Source organism: Diadema setosum, chromosome 15, assembly GCF_964275005.1.
Source record: "Diadema setosum chromosome 15, eeDiaSeto1, whole genome shotgun sequence".
NCBI classification, from domain to species: Eukaryota; Metazoa; Echinodermata; class Echinoidea; order Diadematoida; family Diadematidae; genus Diadema; species Diadema setosum.
The window spans coordinates 2996008-3018525 of record NC_092699.1 but is presented as its reverse complement, the minus strand read 5'-3'; the positions used below and the strand labels follow the sequence as shown (position 1 = coordinate 3018525).

The 22518-nt window shown below is 41.2% G+C and overlaps 1 protein-coding gene and 1 pseudogene across 1 annotated transcript in view; one reads left to right on the top strand and one right to left on the bottom strand.

The window, feature by feature from the left end:
• Nucleotides 1–22518, bottom strand: part of LOC140239223 (uncharacterized) — a 40399-nt gene that overhangs the window by 4037 nt on the left and 13844 nt on the right. The gene's annotated exons all lie outside the window — the stretch shown is intronic.
• LOC140239269 (uncharacterized) lies at nucleotides 11215–12582 on the top strand (annotated as a pseudogene).

The following is a 22518-nucleotide window of genomic DNA, read 5'->3' as shown; positions in this document are numbered from 1 at the left end:
TAGTAAGAGATTCGCGTTACTTTCTGATGACTGTGGCCAACGCAGCACGAAATAAAAGAACGCGCCCAGCTAAGCCATCTGGCGCGCGCCAAGATTTTTCGTTTTCGAGGTAGAGTCGCAGGATATTGCAATTATGCGCTACCATTACTTTCTTGCTTTCCTACTGCTCCCTCTGCTTAATTTCTTTATTTCATTTACTTTTTTTCCTTAGAGATCTGCCCAACATCAGGCCGCAACATGAAACCGTATGTGAGAAGGGTAGTAAGCAGCGACCTTCGATGGAACGCTGTTCGATTGAGTGATCCGCCAACTGGTAACCAAACGATTCTCACGCTTACTTGGCCACCAAGTACAGTCTCCTTGGATCCATCGCTGTGGCGTCGCCAGTGCGAGCGGCGTGCGACCTGGCGCTGAAGGGCAATCGACGCGGATTTGAACAGCGACAGCAGGGGATGTGAATACCACGCAGAGAGGAGCGCAGCGCCAGAGATGATGGTATTACCAAGAGCAGAGACGGAGTGGGCCGACGGCTCAGCGGGCAGCGGACTTCTGACGAGGCTAGTGCGCATGTCTCGCCACAGGGTGCCATGGTTACGACAAAAGGCATCATTTCAAAGTAATGTTTCATACTCTTCTTTCCCCTTCATCTCTTTCCCCTCAAAGGACCGAGACAGTGAAACTAAGAGCAGAAGGATATCCAGCCAGAGAAAAGGTGGACGTAACTTGTACCCATGCCAACCACTTTAGCCTGCTAGAACAGGCACGATCGTCCAACAAAGACCACCCAATACAAAAAGGTAACAACTTCTTGCAAGGCTGCGGAAAGTTTCTCTTGCTGAGACTAGACACTGCCACTGCAAATATAGTTAGCAAAGTTATTTCAAAATCGTCTATGAGATAGGGGAATCACGTGGAAAGAATGCAATACGTTGAAGGATGCTGCTTTCGGGCCGGTTATAAAACAAAACAAAACAAAACAAACAACAAACAAACAAACAAACAAACAAACACACACCTACAAAGAAAATCAAAGTATAAATAGGCAACAACAACAAAAAAGAAACCAGAACGAATATACAAAGGACGACGATAGATTTCCTCAGTATACGAGGATCGATGCTGATTGTTGGATTTTCCTTTCAAATGTTTGATTTTGTTTTGGGACGAAACATCGTGAAATGCTCAAAGTTTGGGGCAGTACTTCTGATAATTTTGTAACGTTAAAGCTATCTTTTCGTATCACGGATGAATGGCTATGGACAGTACACAGAACATAGACAATGAATTGGAGATACGCTAATACTTCCTCGAGGCACATCACGAAGTCAGATATACTGTTATATAATATATATTATATATATAATGTCTCTTGTATCAATTCTCTTGATATTAAGGGAGTGACAGGGTTAAGACTGCTGAAATAATCATACAACGTAGATGTATATTTGTCTGCACATATTTTTCTATGTGTGTATCATCCATAATATCATGAATAGATGAGTATCAGGGAAAATGGACTATGGCTTATCTGCATGTGCACAGGGACTTATGATAATATTTGAGTGTGTGTTTCGTGTGCTTGTGAGTTTGAGTGCGTGTCTTACCATGGATTCATCGGATGCTAATCTTTCTCATACTTTCTCACACTAACAACATGAACAGGATGTTATACCGTGTAAAAGCTCACAACTCCGTGTAGTACCTCCTTGCCATAGGTACGCAAACTTTACATGGTGTTGGAGCCCTTAGGTCCCCGAGCCCTTATGTCCCCGAGTTGTTGTAAGTACATGTATACAGTATATACGCTCCTGATATCAGGAGAATGACGCCGAGGTTGATGTGTTTGACAGACCATTTTTATAGGTCCACGCTAAACCTTCAACCTCGATTTGATTCCTCATTCCTCTGACACGATTCCAGTTTCTCGCGATCAGACACACCGTGCCCCATCTTTTCTCATGGCTCGCCGTCACCATTGCTATCATTCAGTGGCCCCTCGACGACAAGATATTACATTAAAAACATGCTAACATTCATCACCGATAGTATTGGAATTTTCAAGCGACTGACTTTGCCGCTAAGTGTGTGTACAGAACTGTCCTATGTGTGTATGTGTGTGGGTGGGTGAATACTGTGTCGTTTAATCATTGGCGCCGATGTCACTCTTCAATGTAAGAGAGTGATCAAAATAACCCGATGTAGCAACTATAGTAATACACACGTGCCGATTTACATCAGACCGCAACAAAACTACACACGTGAGTGTGTCTCGCAAGGTTGCCACTAAACACGAGTGAATACCGGAATAAGTTGGTAAATGTTATCACAGCACTCTGTCGAGTGATAGCACAGAAAGGATATTCTAAATAATACATGGTATCAAGTTTCTCAGTCGTGCACAAGTCTCATCCTTTCACTTTAATATCGATCAATGTGCCGAAATATTTCACCAAGCTCCTTGGTTTGGTAAGTGGTGAAATGAGTCATGATAAGTAAGGCGCTCGATATCATGGACCTAGGTCCATGTCGATATCGAAGTGTTCGTGTGGGAAAGGCCAGGGATGATTACGTAATACCGTCTAGACTGCCTCAGGATGCCCGGTGAAGTGTGGCATCGTGTCATCTCTTTCCCATGATCTGTACCTCGTCAGATCAGAGATGGACGGAAGGGAAACCAAAAGGCGCCTCAAAGGCCGAGTGACCAGAACTCTCTGAATGCACCTCGGACCAGAGTGGTTCCCAAGGTCCTGCCGTTCCGTCTCACAATCATCTCGTTCATGTACTGCTATGATGCGCTTCGTATCAGAAGAATTACAAATCGACAGAGGAAAACCAAAAGCAGTGACTTTGTATTCAGTGAGCTCCTCAAATTCTGCGCCTGAGTGACATGAGATTCCATGTGTTTGGTTCCCGTCAGCGGAAAGAAATTCGTCGTTAAATATCTAAAATCAGAGGTAAATGTCCATTAATATCTTCATCATAATATCCTCGTCAGAAATTTGCAAGCGTAACTTATTATCATGGCCTATGATGAATCACGATATTTTATTGCAGAAGACAAATTGAACTCTAATTGTCGTAACGAGGGTCAAACCTGGGTTAGGTTAGGAAGCCCATCAACACAATGTTCCATTTTAATTACCACTATCGACGTTGCTAAATCATGTTACGTAACACTTCATACTTCATTAATTTTTCAGGGAGCACATTCCGAGGGTGACATGGCGGGGTCCATGATGCATGACTGTCCATTCTCCCCGTCCTTGTAGCAAACTAGAGCGTGTCAGAGGGTCTAATAACCTGGCCTTCTCAACAACTTCAAAGAAGTAAACCGATTCTATCAATTGATGGCACCTCGCATTCCATTACGGCTTACGAATGTCTCCATCGTTGCTGGGGCCTTATCTTGAGGTGATTAAAGGGATCGTATAGTTTTGGTTGAGACCTAATTTCAGGTTTCTAACACTTTTTGGTGAGATAATGAGAAACCTCTTATGAAATATGAAAGAGCATGTAATTCCATGAGGAATTCAACGTTTATTTGATGAAAATTGGTTTTCAAATGGCTGAGATATCTAAAGCAGAGCGATTTTAATAACGTGTGGGACTCACCTTTTAAATTAAAACTTTTATTACAATCGCTTTGTTTTACTTTTTTTTTTTTGATGTTTCAGTCATTCCAAACCCGATTTTCAGCAAATAAACTTTGAAAGTACTGTCTGTACTATTTCATATGTGTTTTCTTAGTATCTCGCAAAAAGTTAAAAGCCCAATTCTCATCTCCACCAATACTGTACTATCCCTTTAAAGCAACGAAATTATTGACCAAAACATGAAGTTTCCAATTTCTCTCTACAAATCAGCAAGAGATGACTTTATCGCCATTTATTATCTGTATTGATTTATTGTTGCGAAAAACATAGTCTTTTCGTAAAAACCTGACACACCAACAACTCTAAAACTAAATACCGGACTGTTTTATGTGTAATCTTAATGAATCCTCTATCGTATTGTTTGAGATTACTCTATAAAGTCTCTCGAATGCAAAATACCTGAACACGAAATAGCAAGTCACTTAAAAGAGTACATGTAATACGTTCAGATAATTAAATGGTAATTTGACTTTTATATCATTTTTCTTTGCCTCCTTTCTTAACAAATGGCAAAAAGTTGATCAGAGCGCTGGAAAAGGTTAAAATATGGCAACATTAATCTATCTTGAAGTAGAAAGTTCTGCCGCAGATGACAGTGACAGTGATTTTCTCACTACTACTGATGCCCCGGGCTGATTCCTTCAGGTACAAGGTATAACCCGTGTGTAACTCATAGATTGAGATTAACCCGTTCTGTGACAGGGACGTTATACAATGCTATGGGGGTTTTGAGCCACACATCACTCATAGCACACAAAAGGTTAAACACAGTGAAGCCGCGGAGACACGCTCCGTACAATACGTAACAAAGAGTCCCGAACTCAGCAGCTATTAACCTTTGTCTAGACTTCTCGGTGGTGATATTGCACGTTTGGGTGCAACATTTTTATAGAACACGTTCATTTCCCGACTAGCGATGTGGCGCCACTGTTAGTGTTCGATTTGACGCGGGTCACGCACTGTGAGAACGCGCTGCGAATGACTCCGTCGTCACCCGTGCGTAGACACGCAGACATCCATTGTCACCAAAACACATTTTATCGCCTAATCCCAATATTCGATGATTATACCCTATTGTACAAATAGCGACGACCTGTGAACGCACTGTCAGCCACGTACGTGTTTACGGAAGTGAGAATGAAAGGGACAATTTCTAATCCAGTTTTCTGTTTCGACCATTTTCATTCGACCCGACTTCCACGCTGGAGAGAGAAGGAGACAGAGAGAGAGGGAGAGAGAGGAAGAAAGAGAGAGAGAGAGAGAGAGGGAGAGAGAAGGAAGAAGTGTGTGTGTGTGTGTGTGTGTGTGTGTGTGTGTGTGTGTAAGTGTTGTAGTTATGCGGTGTTGCAAGGGAAGGGGAGAAGAAACATGGACCGTAATGATGTTGTTAGTTGGGTAATCAACCACAATACCGTCTGCAAATATCACACGGATGACGCCTGCTCCAGCAGGCCTTCAGTACGAGATATGGTTTCTTGTTATTTCTCGCTGTCGTTGTCGTTGTTGTTACTAAAACATCACACCAAACTTGTGCATGAGATCTATCTGAAAGGTTAGCTATCCTATTGCTGTCACTTTCTATAACCATGTCCATCAGTTAGTGATATCCAGGGGCCACTTTTTCCCCCTCACCCATCGCACATCCCATTTACTTAGCTACGAGTTCGTGGCTGGATCCAACGACCGTAATCATCTCTGATAGTCCTTTAATCGTTCTTTATATCAAGCTTCTACCCCCTGACTACCCCCTAACACGAAGCACGAGCTTAAGATTGTAGAAAAAAAAAGCACACACAAATATTACGGTGGTACCCTGTACTTTGTAACAGCACATCAAAATGCACGTATTTGCATGTATTCATCAACGCCTGACAGTCCACTCAAAACGTCTGAAGAGGAGGCTAATGTATCCCCACTGAGGTCAGTGCTAATGGCGCTGCCCTCATACTGCCTCATCATTGCTTGTTGCATTCATGGGCACACCTTCGGAGTCCTCGTGAATCGAGGTCATCAGCAGCAGCATCCTCGAGGTCGCAGCCTCCATTCGAACAATGACTTCAGGACAACGCGCCATGAAAGTCAGAATCAAAATCACAGGCACATCCACCTGCTTCTACTTAACAAACCCATCGGGAACCGGTAATGGTGTACCAGGTAGGCCTACCTATGTTAACATCTTGGTAGAGAAGAGCGCCATTGAAAACTAACATCTCTGGATATAAAGAACACAAGCGCCTTGAACGGGCTCGAACCCGGAGTCTTGTAAACATCTTCAAGTCTAGGACAGAGCTGTGTATTATTACATTATGCATTGCCAATAAGTATTTTGTAGGTACTTTTTTGTGTTTGCTTTTGGCTAACACACAATGCAGATGTGAGCTGACTTCTCATTTTACGCAAGAGCAGATAAAGATACAAAATAAAAACAAACGTTATAAGTTGCTGTGCTGTAAGTTGTAAACGAAGGGAGTAAAACTTCGTTTGTACCAACTCACCCATAATAAGAAACTTTGCATGGGAAAGGAATGCAGCGGTAGAGGAAAAGGAAGGTCCCTGTCCTACACAGACTACACTTGAATGGTAAAACCATGTGAAATGGGCGCCTGTGGTGCCACGCCCCCGGAATTAGTACCAGGTCAATGTCCTTATGACACACGTGACTGAGTTCAACACCTGCCATGTATAGTCACCTGACTATTCATTTCAAGGACAGCGCGTTCATACATTTCATCTATTCCTCGAGTTTAGCAGGTAACGCAATAAAGGTTGACCAACTTGATGCAATTAAGCTGTTAATATCATCTATTCCCAAACAACCAAGCATGCGCTTTACTTTGGAAACACCCGTGCTTTCAATGGGCTGTTTTCTTTAGAAGAGTTCAAGTGCTAATGGGACTATTCTTCCAGACAACAGCTAAAATAAAAGTGGTTGATAATGTATGGAGAATAGGCTCTTGCTCCATTATGTGATCCATGTGGCGTGTGGTAGGCGAAGTTGTGCGATTAATTAGTTTCTCTCGAAGCACATATTATTTTCCGAACATATCCAGTATAATAAATACGTTTGCCTTGCTTTAATTCCATGCGGGGTCTTATTAGATATCCAAGGAAGTGGCTAAAAAGCGGCCGCAAAAATGTTATTTCTCTCTTCTTAAATGTTCACAATGGTCGGCGAGGTTTTATGATCACAATAATCCATATAGGCGTCATATACTAGTACTTTGTAGTCATCAATTTGGTATCGCTTTCTTTCGATTTCAGGACTTGTCCTAATTATCGTTGAACCCTTTGAGTAAGAATACAACTCCTGGTGGAAAGCTCGAATTGAACCGCAGTAAGCTACACTGGGGAAGTTCTATACTGTACCGACCTTGGTTGTACTTGTACCACTTCATCTCTGTGTAAAATTCATATGACAAGAACGAAATGACAACTAGTTATGTTACCGCAATGTCTGGTTAATATTTTCTATGTGATAGTCGACATTGCGTAACACAAAACGGATACAGCTACGACAGAGAAAAATAATGGCGAAACTAAACAGCACTTGATAATCCCGTCATCTGACCAAAGACCTACGTGACTTACCGTCACGTTATGAGAGGAATTCTTGTCACAACGTACGGTAAGAGTTAAGATACCCACATCGTGCACGTGACATTGCAAATCATTTTAACCCTCTCACCGCTTCGCAATACCGTTTCCTACCTTTCAGCAATATCGTCGCCCGCGGCAAATAAGAAGTGTTAATCAGTGCTCCTCAGAGGTGTGAGATGTTTGAGAAGGAAGACGATAGCGAAGAAAAGCAGAACCTCCGGAAATCGGGACGGCGAGAAATGCAAAGAAACGATCGGAGACAACAATCGGCATCTTCCCTGTCATCTAGGTCAACAAGACCACACCTATCAGGATGCCAACCTCATGAATATTCATGTTCTCCCACGGCGTCGTTATCTCGTGAGAGATTGCGCATCCTGAAGCTGGAGGAAGAGAGGTTCGTTTCCTAGGTTACGCCATCATTTCCACTCACGTGATGGGACTACCAATCCCCAGTATACGGGTAATGTCATAAAGGTATCATAACAATAACAACAACAATCTACGAAATTCCGACAGATTTTTGAGGGAGATAAACACTCAATCTTCAGAGACCAAATTACCATTTACGTCTTCAGCCTGATTTCCTCCGAGATAAGCAATTTGCATAATATTTGCATGCAAGTTATGTCCAATCAAAGCTGCGAAACTGAATTGTATAAGATCATATGAGTAGTTCTATCAATCTTAAGCCTACGTATTGTAGTTCACGGTCAAACATGGAATAACTGATGATTTTTAGTTATCCCTATCCATACTGAATTCTGATATCCACATAGACTTAATACACAGGCCACCAGGTTCCTGTATGGAACGGATTATCGTCCATTTGTGGGCACAACAGAGATGCAGACATAAATTACGTTATAACTTGTCTATGTAAACTTTCCGTGTACAAACTTCTGAAATCGTCTTGATTTTGTTTATATTTACACACTCTTTTAAGATAAGCGCGCAGTCTTTCATTTTCTGCTTTCAGTGACGTATCGCTGGAAATCAAAATACAACACACATACATGATGACACATGAGTATTCTAGCTAATGATGGTGCATATCTTGCAACGTACCTACAGATATAAAAATGAACGAATAGAATATTGTTTACCACCGAGGTTCAAGCATAAAATTTGGTGTGTTGTTGTTTTCCTGGGAGTTGCTATTCAGTTGCCCCTAGACTGAGGGGAGCACGTGTAGGTCTATCGAAAACCTCTGAAAGCAAGTGAAATGTGCCTGCATTTCAAAACTTTCTGTGAATCGGTGGAAACAAACAGGAAACTCCAGAAAGTAGAACGGCTCGCTGTTACCTAGACAAAGTCCAAAGCACCGTTAATCGATTCAACACTCAAATTGTCTGTAATGTGCGCAGATTTGGGCGATTCCAATCTGATTAAGGGGCGTGATTTCCGATGCACCGTTTGGTGACGTGGGTGAAAGTGCTGAATTCGGGGTAACATGTGACATTGGTCGAAGTGACGCATGGCAGCCATCCGTGATATTGTTAGCTTTGGTTAATGCGCTAAATTAGAAGATCGGCGCAAGTGGTAGGGTGCAAAAAGTACATCCCGATGGCCAGGCTGTGTGATCGCTGCAGTGTCGATGAACTTTTCAGGATCAATCGTGTGGTGTCGTCACAATGCTGTAAATTCAAGGTCGCACTATCCTCGCTGCACTGCCCGCCAGTGCGGCTCGCGTGGCGGCAAGCACTCGCCTCCCTTGTTTGCTCTGCGTTCGGAGGTAATAACATTGTTGATATCTCTGAGGCAACAAGAAAAAAAAAAACCCAACAACAACAACAACAAAAACAAAACAAAACAAAGCCCAAACGTACACATATTTCTCTGGACTTTTCAAAACACGTAAATGCACGTATTGTGCAGAGGTATAGAAAGGGAATGGTGAACACTAGACACAGGAATGAAAATACGCTACAATAGTTCTATAACAATGCATAGAAATATAAATAGATAAGTGAATGGATAGAATAAGACACATATAGTAACCAAAAAAAAAAAAAAAAACACCCAACAACACAGAGAGAGAAAAAGTGGAGTCACAACAAGAGAATCGAAGACGAACAAACAGATAGAAAGAGATAGAGAACATTCGATCAGAGCTAAACAAGCACCGCGTTCCCCAGTCTCAGCGGTAACGAGTTTTCCAATCGTCTGGGAAAAACCGAATAAAAGGAAAATATATTCAACACTCTCGTAGCTCATCAAATGGCCATTCGCGCGATTAAACCTCACTGCGCTCTCGGAAATAACTCGGGAGATATTCGCAGTACACCCGGGAGGTCGCAATGCATGGCGGGAAAAGTCAAGTCACTTTTGGAAATATGATTGACTAGCATAAATTATCTTTACCACGACTCAACAGAGGCTACAACCATGAACGAAAGAGAAGGGAACGCAAGTGCGCAGTATGTAAAAAGTCACCGGAGCGGATATGGAAATCGTTAATCCGTTTTTGTGTTTTCCTAGTTACTGCACTCCTAGCGTATTCTGCGTCGTTACTCACCGAGAAAAAGAAGAGTGTGAACAGTCAGTCCGCAGCGTCGTATGCTAATGAGCAAATCCACCGAATTTATTCCACGCGCAGGAATTCTGCGCATGTGTCCGGCGACGATGCTTTTCGTCGACGCAAAATGTATATCCCCAACATCGCTCGTTGTTACGTTGCCATGAACCTGTTTCCGGAGCCGTGACCGGGTAAGTCTTGCAGTCCAATAAAAGACGATTAATTCCATACTTTTTTAGCCGAATTTGACACTTTTTGAGGGAGATACAATGGATATAAGAAGCTGCTTGCGATAGAATCTGATTTTGACATGCACTGATACATTGCTGGATCCTGACCCATCTACAACTCCTATGGTTATTTTAATCAGTTATTTGAATAGATGAGATTCTAGCGGAAATTTTGATACCAGCCTCATTTTGGCTCAAAAATAAACGAAGTGATCAAAATTGCACCCAAAGTCGAAGCAAATTTCCGAAAATATTGGTTTTGCGATGCCATCTGTATGCATGTAGGGTCACGTGACCTTCACGTTAACGAGAATTCCGGACTCGATTTTGTCTCTGCAGTGGCAAGTTTTGATCGCGCACGCACTGGCCGTAGTCCCGTATGTACAATTAGATGTCCTGTTCTGTAAAATAGTCGTCCACGGTATCGTATCACAGCTAGCGCTACTACTGCTGGTTAGAACTAAAAGTACAGAGATCGATATAGATCATGACAGAGTACGATCTACTAGTAAAATGTACATGACATCAGTCAATTTCCCTTGTTGTATTTGGCATAGACCCTGCACTATTTTATTATCATTATTGTCATTATTTTTAATAGAACCAACAGTTAAGTTCTACATTCTATAGTTTGATGAATTCAAAATACATTATGATGGTAGGCCTATGGGAATATGTACAATCATGATAATGTACCACCTCATACTAGTCATACTATCACAGTCGTAGCATTAGCATTTTGACAATTTGAATACAATGGGGTGATGTACCAATGTTTTTGTGACAAATGAAATATTATTTACTTCTGGTTCCACTGTGTTTTAATAGACTTGACAAATGCATGTTTCGTATACTACGTTCATGCCAAATGTCATTTTATTTTCATCTCAATTGTTGCTATTTCACTTTTTTCTTTTGCCTCTTTGTAAAATTTCTATAATGATCTTTGAACAATAGAAAGACAATGCTCTCCTTTATAGATGCCATTGGAATTGAACTGTATAAATTCCAGTTGTATACATTTTTGCAATTAGTTTCATTCCTGACAAATATTTAGAATAATTATAATTGTTGTGTAATTGAATTGTACTGTAGTCCTTCTCAAAGTATATATATTTTTTGAACTCTGAATTAACCTTTCAGCACCAACCCCATGCGAGATGTGTGCCACAAAAGCAGCTTCTTGCCAAAGGTGTATGAAGACACCAACCAAACACCATCTCCTGCCCCAAGCCAACAATGCCCCACCAAGCCAGCCACTGCGGGGACACCAACCCAGTCAGCTCCTGCTCTACGCCAAGAGTGCTCAAGAGACAGAACATCCAAGCGTGTGACCCTCCCGCAGGAACTGGTAAATTGGATACAGGATTGCATCTGTAAATTATAATTCTTGCTCTTTTCAACTTGCACTCAAGTTCCTCAAACAGGGATTAATAAATTGAAATTTTAGTTGGTACAGTTGTATTGTAAATTTTTGTTAATGATTATTGAGCAATAGAAAAAGTGTAATGTTCTTATTTAAGATGCCACTGAACGTTAAGTCATGAAATTTAATCGTACACATTTTAAGAGTAGTCAAATGAATTATGGGCAGTAGCTTGAATGACTGTAATCCTTCTCTGGCTGTCATGTAATTGTAGTTCTTCTTGAAAAATATTTTTTAAACTCTGATTTGCCTTTCAGCACCAACCCCTTACCAGATATGTGCCACAAAAGCAGCTTCTTGCCAAAGGTGTATGAAGACACCAACCAAACACCATCTCCCCTGCCCCAAGCCAACAATGTCCCACCAAGCCAGCCACTGCATGGATGCCAACCCAGTCACTGCAGGGATACCAACCCAGTCAGCTCTTGCTCAACGCCAAGAGTGCTCAAGAGATGGAACATGCCGGAAATGCTCCATTACAGCTTGTTTGTATGACCCTCCCGCAGGAACTGGTAAATTGAATGCTGTACAGGATTGCATCTGTAAATTATTATTCTAGTTAAACCCATTTTGTTTGGTCAGTATAACACTCAAGGTGTATCCCCAAGTCAGTAGAATGCTCATGAAGATCAACTGCTGCCCCCTCATTCTGCTCTTAGGTTTCACAGGTTGTAATCATGCTGGGTGAGAACTGTCTGGGCAAATGCCCCAGACATGTCCCACTATTCATGTATCCAGACATCACTCAATATGGCTGCTTTTCAGTTATTCAGGAAAAAGATTCTACTTTTGCTGACTTTTTTGGGATTTACAAGAGACATTGAACAAAGAAGAAATAATGTTGCATATTTAACAAGACAATGTTGATGTAAGAAAAATAAGTGTGTGAATAAGCAGTGCAAATGTAAAAAACAGGGGCAAAATTGTGGTCCTGGTTGTACATGCAGGAATTTTACAAATTTAGATAACCATGTAATTATGGAAAGTGAAGGTAGTGATAGTGACAATGTAAAATCTAGACACTGCAGATTTGTCTGAAAATGGTACAAATGTATAGCCTTGCTTGCATTGTGATCAAAGTTGCACAAACCAAGCATATGTGCATTTATACCTGTTTACAGAAACTTCTTTTTATTTCTTTTGTTTCAACAAAAAATTAAGGGGGGGGGGGGGTGCGCCGGTTGCGGTCCTCCCTGGATCCGCCACTGTGAAGATGTGTCAGTCAGTTTTGATAAGTTATTTTGTCTAATGCGGTGTGTGAAGAATGTGTGTGAATAATGAACATGTATTCATCTAAGAGCAATCCTACCTCTGCATACTACTAGTATACTGATTCTTTGTTTTAGCTTTCTCGTTTAAAGCCTGTATTGTAGTTTATACATTTATGAATTATGTTATTTGCCCTAGGTTTGTGTGGCAAACTAAAGTTTTGATGGGCAGAATGTGACCAAATACCTACCCTCATCAAATTTGAAGTTCCACATACTGTAACAGTGGATATTTTCGCGCTTGGCCGGGTAAGAAGAGTTTCGCGTGATTTTAATTCCACGGAATCAAGACATCCCACACAGGAATATGGCAAGCAAAAATATCCACATACTTTTATTTTCGCTCTAGTTTTTTGGTTGCGCAATATGCACGAAAATTTCAACAACGCGAAAATTTCCACTTTTACAGTAATCATTCTCTTACAAAGCTTTTATGTATGTGAAAAGGAAAGTACAAATACAGGTGTATCACTGAAAGTAGCTGTGTATGACAAAGGAGGTACTAAGCCTCCTTGGTATGGTATTATATTGTATGTATAATAGATACCAGGCATGCAGCCAACATTTTTAAAGACACGTATAAGATTGGGAGAGAACTGGAATAACGAAATGTTGGACATCAGATACCTCAGTCTATGAAAATGTGAGTTATATACAGCTGAGTTATTACACTGAGAAATACGCGTGTTGTCACAATCATTCCTATGACTACCACTTATGTATGATACACTTACATGCGTTGATGATCTGATTGGTTAAGCATGTACAAATTCATGTGGTTGCTATCATTATTACATCATAATAATACAAATTGATCTTGACTGCAAGTCAGCATGCTCATAAGAAACGCACAATGCCTCTACTCAGATACCACACTCGGGCATTGCCATAAGCATTCCCCATGACTACCACTTTAAAGGAAATATTCATTTTGTTTATTTTCATAATTGTTATTGTGAACCCTGAGGAAGACATTCATGTATTCTTCGAAAATTCAGCCCGAATAAATAGCGCTGTTGGACTGAAATGCATTACTACTCTACTTCGCCATCTTTCATATACTGTATAATAGTCCGTCGCTGGGGTGACAAGACCTTGTATCTGCAACTTTGGTGAAAATGACTTTTTTTGATTAATGGTCAAATAATGGGTTAAGTGATGTCCTGTCCAAATCCCAACTGTCTTACTCCAAAAATGAAGCCACCACGGCATGTCAAAGGAAAGGCTATCCCATTCGCTACAGTGCTTTGGCTGCCATGTTTTTTGGCTCTCCTGAACCTTTGACATTTTGTAGATACGTGGTCTTGTCGCCCCAGCGACTATATATATATATATATATATATATCATATATATATGCTGTTCTTGCCAAATACATGTAGTACTAGTGGTACATGTGCCTTAAAAGATGTAAACAACCAACCTTGCCAACAGAAATGTTTTTGTTTTGTTTTGTTTTTTTTGCATCACATCCTGTTTAACAAAGAGCAATAATGTTTACAATATTTTGTTAGTTTGTTATGAACTTTAGGGTAATCCGTATGATAATGAAAAGTTTTTTCCTGTCATCCTATACTGCCAAGTAGTTGAAAAGATAATGCAGAATAACTGAAGAGTGTTGTGGAAACTGGGTAGAGGAGAGAGAAAGAAAGAGAGAGAGACGTACAGTTTAAGGAGGGGAAAACAAGCAAGAGTGTGAAAGTCGTGTCTTGTGGAATTTGAATGTGGATTTCAAATCAGTGTAAATTAATGAATGCTACACTGATGATTACTTTTTTCTGTTTTGATAAAAAGGCTCGAGTACACATACATGTACATCAATCTGTACAATCCATAGTAGATTTTCAGCTTTTGTTCTCTTGTCTTGCTAGCAGCTTGCTTCCATCCACCAGAGACAAAAGATGAAATGTAAAAAAAAATAATAATAATAATAATAATAATAATAAAATATGAAAGATATATACATTGTATTTAAATATCTAAGAACATAACAGATCCGCAAGGAAGCCAGCTTGCTTTGACTATCGTCATTCTCTGAGTCCCATCAGTGATTAGTTACCACAGCCTATGTACCGTCTTGTCATCTGGACACTACAATGACCAATGCACCCATTCACACAAGTGTCCAGAGAAATACAAGTACACCTATGCTGGACTAGTACTACCACTGGCTGCTGCTGCTGCTGGCACTACTGGTATGGTATTACAAGTGTACTAGTACTACTAATGTACTAGTAGTCCACTACTACTATAGCTACTACAGTGTACTAGTACTACTATTAGTGCTACTACTATTACTATAGCTACTTACTACAGTGTACTACTACTAGTTCATAACAATCATAGGCACGTATAGATCTACACGTGATACTTCTTACGGAAATACCTGCTTCTGTGGTTCACCGCAGCGAGTGTTCGGTGCAGTTACCGTTTTTGCTGCAATCGCAACACTGCAAAACGAATACTTGGGACTACACTGATGGGTTCGTGTTTGCACTCTGTATATATTCACATTCTTCTGTCGATTCCTTCATTTATTTTGATCGATTGGACTCATCAAAAGACGAGATACATACTGAAATGTGATAATAAGTGTTCAAATCAACTTCAAAATGGTTTGATGTTAGTCTATAAACAGTTAGTTTTACGTCGGGCCCGGCAAAAGCAGAAGCCGTAAGTGGAGATTCACTATGACGTCATTCATGGCAGCCTCTGCAGACGGTAATCGACCAATCACAGCACAAGGAAATCGGATTGTCTTCATTAGGGCTAGTTGACAGTGTAGTTGCTCTAGATTTTGCTGGATCCTGACCCATCTACACGAAATGACCCATAAAGAGTTACATTTTTCGATTGATTGATACATTTCCCCCCATTTCGTGATGTTTTTTTATTAACTCATTGTCTAGAAAAGTGAAATTTACCGGATGATTTTGAATTGAATTATTTTTTTTTCAACACGATTTTTGATGTGAAATTATAAAATGTTATCGCAGTCTTTTCTACTTGATATTATGATTTCTGAAAAATTCAGAATTTCGCTGATCATCTGCAAAAAAACCTGGTTTGATATCATGCACATGAAGTGAAATATCGCAGATTGAAAACCAGTCCTCGAACACGGCACGAGAGACCATTTCAAGGTCACACCGCTGCGCTGTAGAATGATTTAGACACATTTTCGCGACGCTGCCGGCTGGCTGTGAAGGGTCTATGATCTGATGTCGGCTCAAATTAAGAATCGTGTTTGCACTTTTTGCTTTTTGAGTAGGGGTGACAGATTCTCAACATGACACTCCGGTGAACAAAGAAAAAAAAAGAGAGAGAGAGAGAACGAAATCAGCAGTGCTTCGAACTACTGACTGCTGGGAGGTTATTTCTAAAATTAGATTTGAAGAAATATAAGATATTAATCAACCATGCTCATATTGATCATACTGGCCGAACGGTCAGAAGCTCGAACTTGACAGAAAAAAAAAATCTCTTGATTAAAGCCGATTTCATTCCGGACATATTCAAATGATATGGGCTTCAAAGTACATTGCGCTTCGTTCATTCATGTTGTTTGGTCAGTGAAGAAGGGGAAGAAGAAGAAGAAGAAAAGAAGAAGAAGAAGAAAAGAAGAGGAAAGAGAAGACCAAAACTTGGTACAATTGCACCACATAAAGTTATATCCGGGGGATGATTGCAGGTATAGGGGTCACAAAAAGTATGAACTACAATTAAAACATTAAAAAGGGACTGTATCAATTGTTATAATAATAATTATACCTTCGGGTGTACACATTCAAATTTATGAAATCCTTGCGTCGGGTTGTCTTTATTGCATCCATTTACGTCGATGTAAGGCAATGTGTCAATCAGTCGCAAGATGCACACATTGTTTTAAAACCAGAATGTGTTGCGCTTCATCAGCCCATGAAAGATGCATGATTGTGAGGGAATTAATGGGAGGTATTTTTCGTGTGGACATCAACGACATTGTGACGTAAGTTGCACTTAATATTTTCACGAGTAGCTCCCTTTTCGGTTTTTATTCAATATAGCTTTCCTTTCAGTTTGAGCGGGGAAATTTGGCCTTTTTATAAGATAATGTGACTAATATACCAAGCATTGACATTGTGGTAATAGAATAACAAGCTGATTTTGTGTGTGTGTGTGTGTGTGTGTGTGTGTGTGTGTGTGTGTGTGTTTATATTTTGTTTATTTCGGATTAATTCACGTTGTGTTCATGATTCTAATGATTGCAACAGCAGTGGGAGTATACACACTAAACGAGACACGAGGGACTGTTGGTGTGAGTTTCCCCGTTTGTAACATCGATTCGATTTTAGCTAATTGCCTGTCACGTTGCCATTCTAAATAAGAGCTCTGTGCGAGAGAAAACAAGAACACGCAGGGGATTTGGGCTACATTGTCACGTGACTTCCCTTTCCTTACGGTCCCTTTGTCTCGTATGGCACCGGACGAGAGTAGAGATCCAGTCACTGGGTCACAGCAACTTATTTAATACCCCTGAGACCTGGGAGTCTTCTACCAGTTCGTCCAACATTGTTTCTGCAGGGATTAATGTCATGTTTAACTTTCATTCTCTGAGGCGATCCACACTTCCTCTTCCTCGAAAAAAGTCGGCATATCATTTTTGTTTGGCTCAAACTTTCGCGTTTTAATTACGCTATCCAGGCAAGAGGCCTAGCCACTCGCAGGAAGTTCCGCGTTGCGCGTGACCTCAACTCGCACTTTTGCCTCGAAAGCGCTGCGGGTTAGTGGTTCATAGTTCAAAAAGGGCCATAAACTGGTTTTTATTATTCCTGAATCATGCATGATGTTCGGTCTTAGTTTTGCTTTTGGTCGTGGATTTCACGCTTCCCAGCTATAGGCAATCAATTTTCGAGATGATGTGAGGTGATAAAATCTTTTTTGTCGATGCCGCCGTTCTCAAAATTGCGACACATTTCTCGCAAACCCTAATGTTTAATACCTGTTTCCACGCAAGATTGCACGGACAGGGGCAAGCATGTCACACTCCATCGACTAGATACAGTTCGTTACTTGGCCTTTTGAGAGGCGGGCAAATAAAATAAACAGAAACGTGGACTGAACTGTCGTTGTTGTGTTTTTTTTTTCATCATTCATGACCAACGGTGCTTGTATTTGATGCGATTGTCTACCGGGAAGCCAATGTTCTCTTATGCGCAGCGTTGATGCCGAAGCCTTATAAGTCCACAATTCAGCCCATGTATGTTTTATCTACACATATCATATTCCACTGAAAAGTGCAAAGAAATAGAATGACAATAAAATGAGTGTGGGTGAGTGTGTGTGCGGGCGCTTACGTTGGTGTCTGATTGTCTCTTCTCTGTGAAAACATACTGTTAGCCAAGTTTTCGTGCTGGTAGGCACGAATGTTGGACGGATCGGTTAAAGGTGGAGCGAATGAGGTGTCCATACCAGCAAGTCGGCCGGGGTTGGGCGGGGCATTCCACGGGCCACTGCTCGAACGGCGCGCTGATCTATTTTGTCTCATCTAGTATTTACAGGCTGCTATTATATACCTCATGTGTAGAGTGGAGAGTGGGCGACGGCTGTTGTGCAACTGTGTGGAAGCAGCTGTATGGTGCACTTGTACTTTTTGCGGTTTTTTCCTATTTATTTATTTTATGGCGGTAACTGCTGACGCCCATTAATTTATTAACCAGTATAGCAGGAACGGGATGTTCATAACGTACATACAGAGACGGGACAGATAGACAGGAATTAGTGTCACTCTTTGACGATGAATATCAAAATGCTTTGAAATACAGGTAAAAAAAAAAAAAAAAAAGGAATCCCTACTCAGCTTCTCTTTATGACGTAACAGACAGTGGCATGAGTTTCCCGAAAGAGCAGCAAGCGAAGAATGAGACAGCGTATAATAATTAATAATAATTGGATTGAGCAAAGGCAATTTGAGCAAAAAGTACGAGATAAAATATAGAAAAACTAGTGCCAACTTATGTTGTTCATCATTTTGTTCATCTGGGGTGAAGAAAAGCAAAGCGTGTAACACATAGCACCAGCAATAGGACATGGACCTATATGGCAGCCACCTAATTGATATGTCTTATACACTTCCTGAAATGTCAACAAACAAGCAAACAACAAACAACACACACATACATACACACATGCACACCACACGCACAATGCTCTGGAGAGGTCCTCACAGGCCTATGTTACCTGTCTACGCATGGAGCTACACCTTAAACCCTTTCTGTACCAGGGGCTTTGGACAGTGTGTACAATGCTATGAGCTATTCTGTGCAAATCAACACTCAAAGCATACAAAATGATGGCATGCGTTACACGTTTGCATCAATGAATTATAGTACTTCACACCGATGACGCTTAACACCAACTTGCGCGCCGGCGCAAATGCACAGTTGTAATGTTTGGCCGTCCAGTGATTGATTCATCAAAGAGTGATGCCCATGATTAGTAGCAAAAGAACCGTAGAGTTTGTGATACGTCCCCCTCCCCCCCCCCCCCCACCTTCGAAAAAAAAAAAATGGATATCGCACTTAAGTTGTAGAAAACAATAGATGATAAGCCGAAAAACCTATTCATTGTCTGCAATGTGGCGTGCAGCAGACCTCTGACAAACTCTGTATCGTAGGCAAGAACACTCCCCACGAAGGGATCAGTGGTGCGCTCCAAGAAGTCCTCCCGCGGATGATAACCCCCTAAAAGAGGGGTATAGGGCTAGCTTGCTCAAGCAGCCCGTACGGGAAACAGTGAAAGAGGGTGTCTCGACTATCTTCGAGGAAGTGAAGAATGAAAGTATGGCCGACGATCAACGAAAGTTTGATGGTTTCTTTTCTTGGGATGCGTAATAATCACAAAAACATGAATTGGTGGGAGTGCCGATCGCGCTCTGTCGATCCAGGCCGAAGCCCTCATGATGACATTATATCGGCTACTTGATCAATCTGCGCAGCTGTTTTCCCCCTTCTGTATTTATAGCCTCACCTGGCATCGAGGAACACGCCAGAGCCATCTTCTGTTGAGTTTTAGATAAAATCTAAATATAGGCTCTTCAGACAACATGGTATTATTCAAACAGGCTTTTCTATGTAGACCTCCAAATTTAGATTCTTTAAGAGCTGTTTACGTGCATTTTGTCGCTTTTTTTTTTCCACGTCGGTTGTGTGATCGAGTTCTCTGCACCTGTAGTTACAGAATTGTCCAGCTCTATGTTTGTAATACTTCTTTTCAGTTCTGAGCCTGTGTAGAGAAACACTTGAAGTAGATTTAGACATGGGAGCTGCAGGTATAAGAACGGCAGCCGTTTAAGGTGTGCTCGTGGAAGGTCGGAGCTCCCTTCACACCAGGGCTCCATTCATACTGCCATTTCATTCACACCACAACTCCCTTCACATTAGTTCGTATTCTGTTGGCAGATGATGAGCAAGTCCCTGCAAAATTTTAGAAGAGAGTGTGAGAAATAGATACATAATCTATAGATTGAGAAAGAGAAGGAGAGAGAGAAAGAGAGAGAGAGAGAGAGTCTCTAAATGAGAACGTCTAAGTGATGACGTCACAGTTTTTCGTTATAGCTTGGGTTGGAACCAGGTGTGCGCATCAACACTATAGGGTCAGGTGAGGTCGTTTCGAACCAGTTTCCATAGCGATGAATGGTTATGACATCACACTTGGTATCTATGGGGGTTGGATTATAAAGGAGTGTCAAAGCAGGAAAACAAACTTTAATATCTAGAAAAAGCCAATCTCTCTTTCCCTCGTGACATCACGAAGGGCTAGTAATACCTGCACCCTCTCTACTCAGAATGACCTATAGGTCAATTCAAGAAGATAGCTAAAGATGGGGGAGAAAGTGACACGTAGGGTGACAAGTGCAAACGGACAGACTTCCGAGGTCAGGCTTTTGAACACAAAAGGATAGTCCGACAAGGGGAAAAAAAAACTCGCCCATACAAAATACGGCGATATCCTGCTCAGAGGCCTTAGAATAGCTTTCAATATGAAGGTTAGATTCATAAGTTAATACTTGAAATATCAACACAGCTTGAAACACTCAGCAGTAGTCCATTGATGTCCAGCCCTGACTGACTGGTCAATAAGAGCAGTAGTGCGCTGGCACTCCTCCTCCTGCTCATCGAGGGAGTCAAAAGAGTATCGATCAATTTTCTATCCAAATGAGCCTTCGCGTGTCTCCAAAGGTGATAGCACCCCCTCGAGATGTTCGTCAACTACCAAAACTCAAGGAATGAAACTGAAAACGGAATACATTGCAGACGAGAAAGAGCGAGAGAGACGCGGAGTGTGAAAAGGATGGTTTAATAATAAAGTTCATTTGCACTTTACCACGCGTTTCCTATTTTCCGCCAACATTACTTCTATCACTTTCTTTCAAGACGGCGGGGAATTTTGCTTATCTCACACATCGGCAAAACGAGAACGTGCATGATTCGCTCTCCCCACAGATATTGCCGAGCGTCAAAGCGATGATATGAACTTTTCAGCCATGAAGTAAATATTTCATCTCCGTAAGTGTTTTTATTGAAGTTCACTCTTATACCGACAGAAATTCCTTTTCTGGTGAGCTGTTCTTACTGACGATGCCAACGGTGTATGCTGCCAGAGTTTAATGTGCTTTAAAGTTTACAGCGTGAAAGAGAGATACGTGGACAGATATGGAATATTATATATAGATTCGTAGGACAGATAGAGGGATTATAGCAGAATATAGTGGAAGAGAAAGATAGAGATAGAGAAAGGCAAAATGGACATAGATGGAAAATACAAGACACCTGAAAAGAGGGTGATAGAAAGTGAGAAAGCAACGAAGTGTGAACGTATGTGTTTGCAGGATTTTTGTACTTGGCCACTGAAATGAACACATGGTTAGGCAATTTTAAAATGTATGATTAAGTTAGGTGAATGCAAATTTCAATTGAGGAATGTTGGAATGTTGACGTAATTCGAATTTGTCGCAACTCAAAACAACGGCAAGTTAAGATGAGACAAGACCAGAGTAATCCACCAGATGTGAGATGTGAAAGCGTGGATTATTTTGCCAACGAACATGACAGCCGAACCTGGTTTCACGCTCACTCACATCGAGCCGTCATACCACGAGTTGCATCTCCGTCAGAGAAAGGGTGACACAGTGTCATCTTCAGAAATAACACTCTTGACCTAATTACCACTCGTAAAACAAACAAACGAGAGCGGATCACATAACTTTCGGTGTCGCAGTACGTATAGTTTCATACATGATAAATCGCCAGACGTGACAACTCGAAAGCGAGAGCGCCATAACTTCAAGAAAGTATCATCTCCTTGTAAGTAGAAACAGGACATTGTCAGCGGTATAAATAGACAACGCAGACCAGACAAGGAAGATAATAAGTTCACATCGTAAAGTCTACCGCAATGTGTTGATGACGTTGAAATCTACGCTTGTAAATGTTACAACTAACCTGGGGTGGGAAAAGAAAACTCTTGGCATAACAAAAGCCTGCACAGCTTGTATCAGCTTTCGAGGGGCGCACTGTTCTCCGATAGTTCGTAGTGCAGGGATCGAATCGTGTGGGAGAGGGAACGCACAGAATCATAACAACATCGTCACCCCCTGATTTGCACTTTTTGGGTTAATTCTGGCTAATTCTATGCAATGTACTATCTCGGTAAATAGCTCAATTGATTGATAAATAAATGCATGTGAGTACAACCTCGTGAAGTTCAGGTAAACTTGCCGCATGACTACATGTCGGGGGAGCGACGAAGGCCAGCGCACCTCGGGGACGTGGCCTGAAACAATCGTAT